Below are 11347 nucleotides of genomic sequence, written 5' to 3'. Positions count from 1 at the left end.
CCACATGCCACAACTACTGAAGCCTGCGTGCCTAGAGCCCATGCTCTGCAACAAAAGAAGCCACAGCAATGAGAAGCCCACTTGCCACAACTAAAGAAAGCCTGCACACAGCAACGAAGACCCAATGCAGCCAAAAATAAATAAATAAATACAATTTTTTTAACAAAAGAAAAGGTAATTTCTTAAAAAGTATATTAAAAAGAAAAAAGAATGTGAGGAGTGATTATCAACATGTGGAATTCATTTCTACACTCCTTCAATTATGTTGAAAAATCATCTCAGGTCTTATTGCACTATACCCTTAAGTGCCCTGAACATTTCCCTGTAACTTACAGAATAAAAGGAGCAGTCTTGAGATAACCTTCAAGATGGCAGAGGAGGAAGACGTGAAGATCACCTTCCTCCCCAGAAATACATCAAAAATACATCTACATGTGGAACAGCTCCTACAGAACATCTACTGAATGCTGGCAGAAGACCTCAGACTTCCCAAGAGGCAAGAAAATCCCCACGTAGCTGGGTAGGGCAAAAGAAAACAGAAAAAACAGAGACAAAAGAATAGGGATGGGACCTGCACCTCCGGGAGGGAGCTGTGAAGGAGGAAATGTTTCCATGCACTAGGAAGCCCCTTCACTGGTGGGGACAGAGGATGGGTGTGGGGGGAAGCTTTGGAGCCATGGAGGAGAGCACAGCAACAGGGGTGCAGAGGGCAAAGTGGAGAGATTCCCACACAGAGGATCAGTGCCGACCAGCATTCACCAACCTGAGACGCTTGTCTGCTCACCCGCCAGAGCAGGTGGGGGCTGGGAGCTGAGGCTCGGGCTTTGGAGGTCAGACCTCAGGTAGAGGACTGGGGTTGGCTACGTGAAGACAGCCTGAAGGGGGCTAGTGCACCACAGCTAGCAGGGAAGGAGTCTGGGAAAAAGTCTGGACCTGCCGAAGAGGCAAGAAACCATCGTTTCGGGGTGCGTGAGGAGAGTGGATTCCTGCTCCATGTGCCCACAGAAGGCAGAGTACTGCCTAAGTGAGCTCAGAGACAGGCATGAGCTTCAGCTATCAGCTGGAACCCCAGAGATGGGCATGAAACACTAATGCTGCTGCCACTGCCACCAAGACTCCTGTGTGCAAGCACAGGTCACTACCCACACCCCTCCAGGAGCCTGTGCAGCCCGTCACTGCCAGGGTCCCAAGATCCAGGCACAACTTCCCTGGGAGAACACACGGTGTACCTCAGGCTGTTTAAATGTCACACTGACCTCTGCTGCCACAGGCTTGACCCACATTCCAATTATGACTACTGTACCTCTCCCTCTCCCTGTCCTGAGAGAGCAAGAGAGCCCTAATGAGCTGCTGCTTTAACTCCCTCTTTTCTGGGCAGGGAACAGATGCCTGAGTGCAGCCTACATGCAGAGGCAGGGCCAAAACCAAAGCTGAAGTCCTGGAGCTGTGCAAACAAAGAAGAGACAGGGAAATTTCTCCATGCAGCTTCAGGAGCAGCAGATTAAGTCCCCACAGTCAACTTGACGAACCCTGCATCTGTGGAATACCTGAATAGACAACGAATGTTCCCAAAATTGAGGCGGTGAACTTTGGGAGCAACTGTAGACTTGGGGGGTTGCTTTCTGTGCCTGATTTGTTTCTGGTTTTTATGTTTATCTTAGTTTAGTTTTTAGTGCTTGTTATCATTGGTGGATTTGTTTATTGGTTTGGTTGTTCCCTTCTTTTTTATTTTTTTTATTTTCTTTTATATATTTTTAAATTTTTTTTTCCTTTTTTCTCTTTTTGTGAGTGTGTATGTGTATGTTTCTTTGTGTGATTTTGTCTGTTGAGTGTTGCTTTACCATTTGTGGTAGGGTTCTGACTGTGTACTTTTTTTTTCCTTTTTTTCTTCCTTTTCTTCTGAGCCATGTGGCTGGCAGTGTGTTGGTGCTCTGGCCGAGTGTCAGGCATGAGCTTCCGATGTGGAAGAGCTGAGTCCAGGACACTGGACCACCAGAGACCTCCCAGCCCCATGTAATATCAATTGGGAAGAGTTCTCCCAGAGATCTCTATCTCAACACTAAGACCCAGCTCCACCCAAAGGCCAGCAAGATCCAGTGCTGGAGGCCCCAGGCCAAACAACTAGGAAGACAGAAACACAACCACACTCATTAGCAGAGAGGCTGCCTAAAGTCATACTAAGTTCACAGACACCCCAAAACACTCCATCAGACGTGGCTCTGCCCACCAAAAGGACAAGATCCAGCCCCACCCACCAGAACTCAGGCACCAGTCTCCTCCACCAGGAAGCCTACACAAGCCACTGAACCAACCTCACCCACTGGGGGCAGACACCAAAAAGAATGGGAGTTAAGAACCTGCAGCCTGCGAAAAGGCGACACCAAACACAGTAAGTTAAACAAAATGAGAAGACAGAGAAATATGCAGCAGATGAAGGAGCAAGATAAAAACCCAGCAGACCAAACAAATGAAGAGGAAATAGGCAGTCTACCTGAAAAGAGTAGAATTCAGAGTAATGATAGTAAAGACGATGCAAAATCTTGGAAATAGAATGGAGAAAATACAGAAATGTTTCACAAGGACGTAGAAAAACTAAAGAGCAAACAAACAATGATGAACAACACAATAAACGAAATTACAAGTTCTCTAGAAGGAATCAATAGCAGAATAACAGAAGCAGAAGAACAGATAAGTGTGTGGAAGATAAAATAGTGGAAGTAACTGCAACAGAGCAGAATAAAGGAAAAAGAATGATGAGAATTAAGGACAGTCTCAGAGACCTCTGGGACAACATTAAATGTACCAACATTCAAATAATAGGGGTTGCAGAAGAAGAAGAGAAAAAGAAAGGGACTGAGAAAATATTTGAAGAGATTATAGCTGAAAACTTCCCTAACATGGGAAAGGAAATAGTCAATCAAGCCCAGAAAGTGGAGAGAGTCCCATACAGGATAAATTCAAGGAGAAACATGCCAAGACACATATTAATCAAACTATCAAAAATTAAATACAAAGAAAAAATATTAAAAGCAGCAAGGGTAAAGCAACAAATAACGTATAAAGGAATCCCCATAATGTTAACAGCTTATCTTTCAGCAGAAATTCTGCAAGCCAGAAGGGAGTGGCAGGACATATTTAAAGTGATGAAAGGGGAATACCTACAACCGAGATTACTCTACCCAGGAAGAATCTCATTCGGATTTGACAAAGAAGTTAAAACCTTTACAGACAAACAAAAGCTCAAAGAATTCAGCACCACCAAACTAGGTTTACAGCAAATGCTAAGGAACTTCTCTAGGCAGGAAACACAAGAGAAGGAAAAGACCAAAAAACAAAACAAAAAAAAAAAAACCGCAAAACAATTAAGAAAAAATGGTAATAGGAACACACATATCAATAATTACCTTAAATGTAAATGGATTAAATGCCCCAGCCAAAAGACATAGACTGGCTGAATGGATACAAAAACAAGACCCATATATATGCTGTCTACAAGAGACCCACTTCAGAGACCTAGGGACACATAAAGACTGAAAGTGAGGGGATGGAAAAAGATATTCCATGCAAATGGAAGCCAAAAGAAAGCTGGAGTAACAATTCTCATACCAGACAAAATCGACTTTAAAATAAAGACTATTACAAGAGACAAAGAATGACACTACATAATGATCAGGGGATCAATCCAAGAAGAAGATATAACAATTGTAAATATTTATGCACCCAACATAGGAGCACCTCAATACATAAGGCAAATGGTAATGCCCATAAAGGGGAAATTGACAGTAACACAATAATAGTAGGGGACTTATCACCCCACTTTCACCAATGGGTAGATCATCTGAAGTGAAAATAAATAAGGAAACACAAGCTTTAAATGACATGTTAGACCAGAGGGACTTAATTGATATTTATAGGGCATTCCATCCAAAAACAACAGAATACACTTTCTTCTCAAGTGCTTACGGAACATTCTCCAGGATACATCATATCTTGGCTCACAAATCAAGCCTTGGTAAATTTAAGAAAATTGAAATCATATCAAGTATCTTTTTTGACCACAACACTATGAGACTAGAAATCAATTACAGGAAAAAAACCGTAAAAGATACAAACACATGGAGGCTAAACAATACACTACTAAATATCCAAGAGATCACTGAAGAAATCAAAGAGGAAATCAAAAATTACCTAGAAACAAATGACAATGAAAACACGACCACCCAAAACCTATGGGATGCCACAAAAGCAGTGCTAAGAGGGAAGTTTATAGCAATACAGTCCTCCCTCAAGAAACAAGAAATATCTCAAATAAACAACCTAAACTTACACCTAAAGCAATTAGAGAAAGAAGAACAAAAAATCCCATAGTTAGCAGAAGGAAAGAAATCATAAAGATCAGATCAGAAATAAATAAAAAAGAAATGAAGGGAACAATAGCAAAGATAAATAAAACTAAATGCTGTTTTTGAGAAGATAAAAAAAAAAAAACCTGATAAATCATTAGCCAGGCTCAACAAGAAAAAAAGGGAGAAGACTCAGATCAACAGAATTAGAAATGAAAAAGGAGAAGTAACAACTGACACTGCTGAAATACAAAGGATAATGAGAGATTACTACAAGCAACTATATGCCAATAAGATGGACAAGCTGGAAGAAATGGAAAAATTGTAGAAAAGCACAACCTTCTGAGACTGAACCAGGAAGAAATAGAAAATATGAACAGACCCTCATGAGAACTGAAATTGAAACTGTTATTAAAAATCTTCCAACACACAAAAGCCCAGGACCAGATGGCTTCACAGGTGAATTCTATCAAACATTTAGAGAAGGGCTAACACCTATCATTCTCAAACTCTTCCAAAATATAGCAGAGGGAGGAACACTCCCAAACTCATTCTATGAGGCCACCATCATCCTGATACCAAAACCAGACAAAGATGTCAGAGAAACAGAAAACTACAGGCCAATATCACTGATGAACAGAGATGCAAAAATCCTCAACCAAATACTAGCAAACAGACTCCAGCAGCACACTAAAAGGATCATACACCATGATAAATTGGGGTTAATACCAGGAAAACAAGGCTTCTTCAATATCTGCAAATCAATCAATGTGCTACACTGTATTAACAAACTGAAGGATAAAAACCATTTGACCATCTTAATAGATGCAGAAAAACCTTTCAACAAAATTCAACACCATTTATGATAAAAACTCTCCAGAAAGTAGGCATAGAGGGAACTTACCTCAACATAATAAATGGCATCTATGACAAATCCACAGCAAACATATTCTCTGTGGTGAAAAACTGAGACCATTTCCTTTAAGATCAGGAACAGGACAAGGTTGCCCACCCTCACTACTATTTTTCGACATCATTTTGGAAGTTTCAGAGAAGGAAAAGAAATAAAAGGAATCCAAATCACAAAAGAAGAACTAAAGCTGTCACTGTTTGCAGATGACATGATACTATACATAGAGAATCCCAAAGATGTTACCAGAAAACTACTAGAGCTAATCAATGAACTTGGTAACGTAGCAGGATACAAATTAATGCACAGAAATCTCTTGCATTCCTATAGATTAATGATGAAAAATCTGATGAGAAATTAAGAAAACACTCCCATTTACCACTGCAACAAAAAAAATAAAATATCTAGGAATAAACCTAACTAAGGAGACAAAAGACCTGTATGCCAAAAACTATAAGACACTGATGAAAGAAATTAAAGATGATACAAACAGATGGAGAGATATACCATGTTCTTGGATTGGAAGAATCAATATTGTGAAAATGACTATACCACCCAAAGCCATCTACAGATTCAATGAAATCCCTATCAAACTACCAATGGCATTTTTCACAGAACTAGAAAAAAATATTGCAAAATTTGTATGGAAACACAATAGACCCCAAAAAGCCAAAGCAATCTTGAGAAAGAAAAACGGAGCTGGAGGAATCAGGCTCCCTGACTTCAGGCTAAACTACAAAGCTACAGTAATCAGGACAGTATGGTACTGGCAAAAAAAAACAGAAATATAGATCAATGGAACAGGATAGAAATCCCAGAAATAAACCCACGCACATATGGTCTCCTTATTTTTGATAAAGGAGGCAAGAATATACAGTGGAGAAAAGATAACCTCTTCAATAAGTGCTGCTGGGAAAACTGGACAGCTACATGCAAAAGAATGAAATTAGAAAACTTCCTAACACCATACAAAAAAATAAACTCAAAATGGATTAAAACCTAAATTGTAAGGCCAGACACTATAAAACTCTTAGAGGAGAACATAGGCAGAACACTCTATGACATACATCACAGCAAGATCCTTTTTGACCCACCTCCTAGAGAAATGGAAATAAAAACAAAAATAAACAAATGGGACCTAATGAAACTTAAAAGCTTTGGTACAGCAAAGGAAACCATAAACAAGACGAAAAGACAACCCTCAGAAAGGGAGAAAATATTTGCAAATGAAGCAACTGACAAAGGATTAACCTGCAAAATATACAAGCAGCTCATGCAGCTCAATATCAAAAAAACAAACAACCCAATGCAGAAATGGGTGGGAGACCTAAATAGACATTTCTCCAAAGAAGACATACAGATTGCTAACAAACACATGAAAAGATGCTCAACATTGTTAATCATTAGAGAAATGCAAATCAAAACCACAATGAGGTTTCACCTCACACTGGTCAAAATGGCCATCATCAAAAAATCTACAAACAATAAATGCTGGCAAGGGTGTGGAGAAACTGGAACCCTCTTGCACTTTGGTGGAAATATAAATTGATACAGCCACTATGGAGAACAGTATGGAGGTTCCTTAAAAAACTAAAAATTGAACTACCATATGACCCAGCAATCCCACTACTGGGCATATACCCTGAGAAAACCATAATTCAAAAAGAGACATGCACCACAATGTTCATTGCAACACTATTTACAGTAGCAAGGACATGGAAGCAATCTAAGTGTCCATCAACAGATGAATGGATAAAGAAGATGTGGCATGTATAAAGAATGAAATATTACTCAGCCATAGAAAGAAATGAAACTGAGTTATTTGTAGTGAGGTGGATGGACCTAGAGTCTGTCATACAGAGAGAAGTAAGTCAGAAAGAGAAAGACAAATACCGTATGCTAACACTTATATATGGAATCTAAAAAAAAAAATGGTTCTGAAGAACATAGGGGCAGGACAGGAATATAGATGCAGACTTAGAGAATGGACTTGAGGACACAGGGAGGGGGAACGGGAAGCTGGGATGAAGTGAGAGAGTAACATTGACATATATGCACTACCAAGTGTAAAATAGATAGTGGGAAGCAGCTGCATAGCACAGGGAAATCAGCTCGGTGCTTTGTGACCACCTAGAGGGGTGGGATAGGGAGGATGAGAGGGAGATGGAAGAGGGAGGGGATACGAGGATATATGTATAGCCAATTCACTTTGTTATAAAGCAGAAACTAACACAACATTGTAAAGCAATTATACTCCAAGAGAGGTTAATTTAAAAACAACAGTAAAAAGGAGCAGTCTTTATCCTAACCAGGGGAAATTGCTGTTCCTATGTCTAGAGCAAATGTTACAGAAGGTGGGCCTAAGAGAAATTAATGAGCTCAACAGAAACAAATATTTAGCAAAGTTGACCAGTCAGGGTTCTATTTACATTCTGACTGTCAACTCTAATCATGATTTGAACTCCTATCTGTGTTTATCAATGGAATTAATGCCTGTTGGTTCTGCATTTCTCAACCAGGACCCAAGCTCAGTCAACATTTTCATGTCAGAGCAGCAAGAGTTAACTGTGACAACCACCGTTTATATGTCTGCCTAAGTCAGGTCACTTGGATCTTTTGTCTCTGGGAATTTCTCTCCCCACTTGGCTGCCTCTGGCCATCATATTTGCCCTTTTGATTCTACATCTCTAGCTATGACTGCTTGAATCAAAATGAATACCTGACCTTGGCTCCTTGACTTTGAGCTAGGATTCTGGGTCAGTCAATGAGTCTTTGCAAGTGGTGGCATGGAAATATTATGATTATTAATTATAATATATTAAACCTTATATTATAAATAAAACTAAGCAAATAACTCTTACTACCCAAAATATTGAAAAGTAATACTCCAATTAATTTATTTACTAATTATTTTTTCCAGGTTTGTATAATAGTCCTAAAAACAATCCTAAAATTCCTTATAAGGAATTCTGAATGCAAGAGCTTCATAACTGGCCTCCCAGGCCCCCACCTGTCCATTCTCCCATTCTTCCTGTTCGGTTTCTTCCCTAAGTGCATGGCTTATCAGGTTATGTCCCAGATCCAGAATTTTGACCAGTTTTTCAATGCCTTCAAAATAAAACTCAGTTCCTCTTGTGACATCCATCGTCTGACAACCATCAGTCCTCCTCTCTTACATATTTTACGCCCTTCATTCAGCCCAGTCCCACCCAGGAATGAAAGGCTCGCTGTTCCCCAGGATGCTTTTACCGTGACCATGAAGCTGGAGCTCCCTAGACCTACACTGACCAGTATGACTGCCAATAGTCATGTGTAGCTACTTAAATTTAAGTTAATTATAATTAAACAGAATTAGAAATGTATTCCCTCAGTCACACTAGCCACATGTCAAGTGTTCAAATGGCACATCTGGCCGGTTGCTACCACATTGGATGGTACAGATAGAGAACATTTCCAACATCGCAGGGAATTTTATTGGACAACACTTCTTTCTTCTAATCTCTACATGTCCAAGCCTACTCATCCTTTCTGGTCACACTCTCATATGCCACAATCTTTCCACATGAGAGCCATATAGCCACTCCGAGAAATTTCAGTCTTTCAGTTATTCTTCTCTTGGTAGTTGTGATAGACTGAATGTTTGTGTCCCCCCACTCCAAAATTCATGTGTTGAAATTCTAACCCCCAATGTGATGGTATTTTGAGGTGGGGATTTGGGGAGGTGATTAGGTCATGAGAGTGGAGCCCTAGTGAATGAGATTAATGCCCTTATAAAGAGGGCTGAGAAAACTCCATGCCACCTTCCACTATATGAGGAGACAGCAAGAAGACAGGCTGTCTGCAAGTCAGGAAGTGGGTCCTCACCAGACACTGAATCTGCCAGTACTTTGATCTTGGACTTTCCTTCATTCAGAACTGTGAGAAATAAATGTTTGTCTATTAATTCCCTCAATCTGTGGTATTCTTCATAGCAGCCCAGATGGACTGAGGCATAGTTAAGTGTCTAGGCTTTGGATCTTAGCTGGAAATATCTCTACTGATTACTAGCTGTGTGACATTGAGCAATTCACTTAACCCATCTGTGCTCAGTTTCTTCATATGTAATACAGAGATAAGATGTACTTGCCTGGTTGCATTATTACAAGTATTAAACAAGTTATTAATATTTGTATTAATGGACAATGTTAATGTATGCAAAGTCTTCCAGCAGAATACTTCTATTAAATACATAGAATATCTTCTATTAAAGGATACAGACAATAGGTAGGCAAGCAAATAAACAAGAAGCTATATTAAGGAGAGATTGGGTGGGAAAAACAGCAGAGTAAGGAACAATTGGAGTGGCCATGGTGGGTAGGGAGGCAGTAACCTCTATGTAAAGGAGGTGGTCAGAATAATTTTCCCTGAGAAAGCAAAGACTTGAAAGTGCTCAAGGAGTGAGTCACTACAATATCTGTGGTAAAAGCATAGTGGCGCAGAGAATACCCTGTGTGAAGGCCCTGGTGGATACAGATTTGAAATATTAAAACAGTGGTTCTCAAAGGGTGGCCTGAATTTTTTCCTACTTAAAATGTCTGAATCAGGATTTTGATGTGGCCACTCCTCCTATGCTGGGGCATTGGGCTTGCCAGGTGGAGAATCTCCATCAAACTGTTAACTAACCTCATCTTCCAAGTTGTCCCTCCACGTAAAACATCCACTACTTGCAAAGTGATGCTGAGGCTTAAAGAGAGCTTGTCCATCCAGGATTCAGTACCAGCCTGGGCATGTAGTAGGACACACTACCTGGTCTTTTTTTGGTATTATCACTGTACAGAAAAGAAAAAAAGATGTTTTTCATTGAAATAGGCAAAATTATACTTTGGTTACAAAAATGCTCACATCTCATTTGCTCTTTTTCCCCATAAAGCCCACCATGGATTCAGGTGACACCAGGGCAGATGGTTCAGAGATTCATTCTGCCTCAGGCTTGTGGAACTCCCATCCCCCATGGTGCTGCCAGCATGGGCACAGCAGCGGATATGAGCACATGAGGGTCTCACGCAGGAGGTTAAATGCTTTAATCTGGAGGTAACACACCTCTCCTGTGCTTACAGCCCATTGGCCAGGACTGATCATATGACCCACCCAACAACAAAAGTAATGGTGAGGAGTGGCCCTCGCATGGGCTGAGAACTGTATGTGGCCAACATCGGAAGTCCCCACCACAAAGGTCCATTCGGAAATGACTCTCCCAAGATATATGGCTAAGCAGGGGCACTAACAGGATGAACACCAGCTCTGCCAAACTACAAAATCTTTGCTCTCCTACCACATCCCATGCTGCTACAAAGTGCTCCTTGGCAGATAGAGAAAATTCCTCTCAGATCTCAACTGGCTGCTGAGTAAAATCTGAGGTGGACACACTTCCGAGGACACCACCCAGAATCTGTTCAGAGGAATCCCAAAGGAGCGAGATCACACACAGAGAGTCAGAGGAGGGATTCTCCCAGACTGAAGACCAAGGTAACATGAGCACATCTTCAAAGCAAAGACATCACATGTGATACTCTGGAAATGCCTCTTCACAACAGCATCCTCTGCTTATTGTCAGTAACCCACCCACCATCCCTGGGTCCGTACTTCTGGGAAAATGGCAATTGCTCTGTTCCCTAATCTCTAGTCAAACCAAATATCTGGCTTGTGTCTCTTTTGTTGGACAGCTGCAAAAGGCACCATCATTGCTCTGGCATTCGGACAGCTGAGCAAAGCCTGAGCCCAACTGTCACCTGTGCGTGGAGAGAACCAGCTTCCGCTCACTTAGTGCATCCAGAATGGGACTTGGTTGCTCCCAGTCTGGAGTCTGCAGAGTCTCTGTGAACAAAGTGTTCCTTTGTAGACAAGATCCCAGTAGAAACAAGCATCTTTTGACAAATCTCCACAAGACAATAATAGTGCTCAACAAGAAAACTCAGGAGGGAATTTCATTTTAAACATGTGCTCCATAAAATGGAAGCCAAAAGCCCAGAGGATGCAGCTTTGGGATGCAGAATTTCCCAAGTTCATATCTTGCTGCTTAAAAAGAGCCCTTTGACTTCAGCACTAGTGGGTCAAG

The sequence above is a fragment of the Aethalodelphis obliquidens genome, unplaced genomic scaffold (genome assembly GCF_003676395.1).
Source record: "Aethalodelphis obliquidens isolate GAN/ISIS:26980383/991018 unplaced genomic scaffold, ASM367639v1 scaffold6, whole genome shotgun sequence".
Lineage (NCBI taxonomy): Eukaryota > Metazoa > Chordata > Mammalia > Artiodactyla > Delphinidae > Aethalodelphis > Aethalodelphis obliquidens.
Note: the sequence above shows the minus strand (reverse complement) of the source record.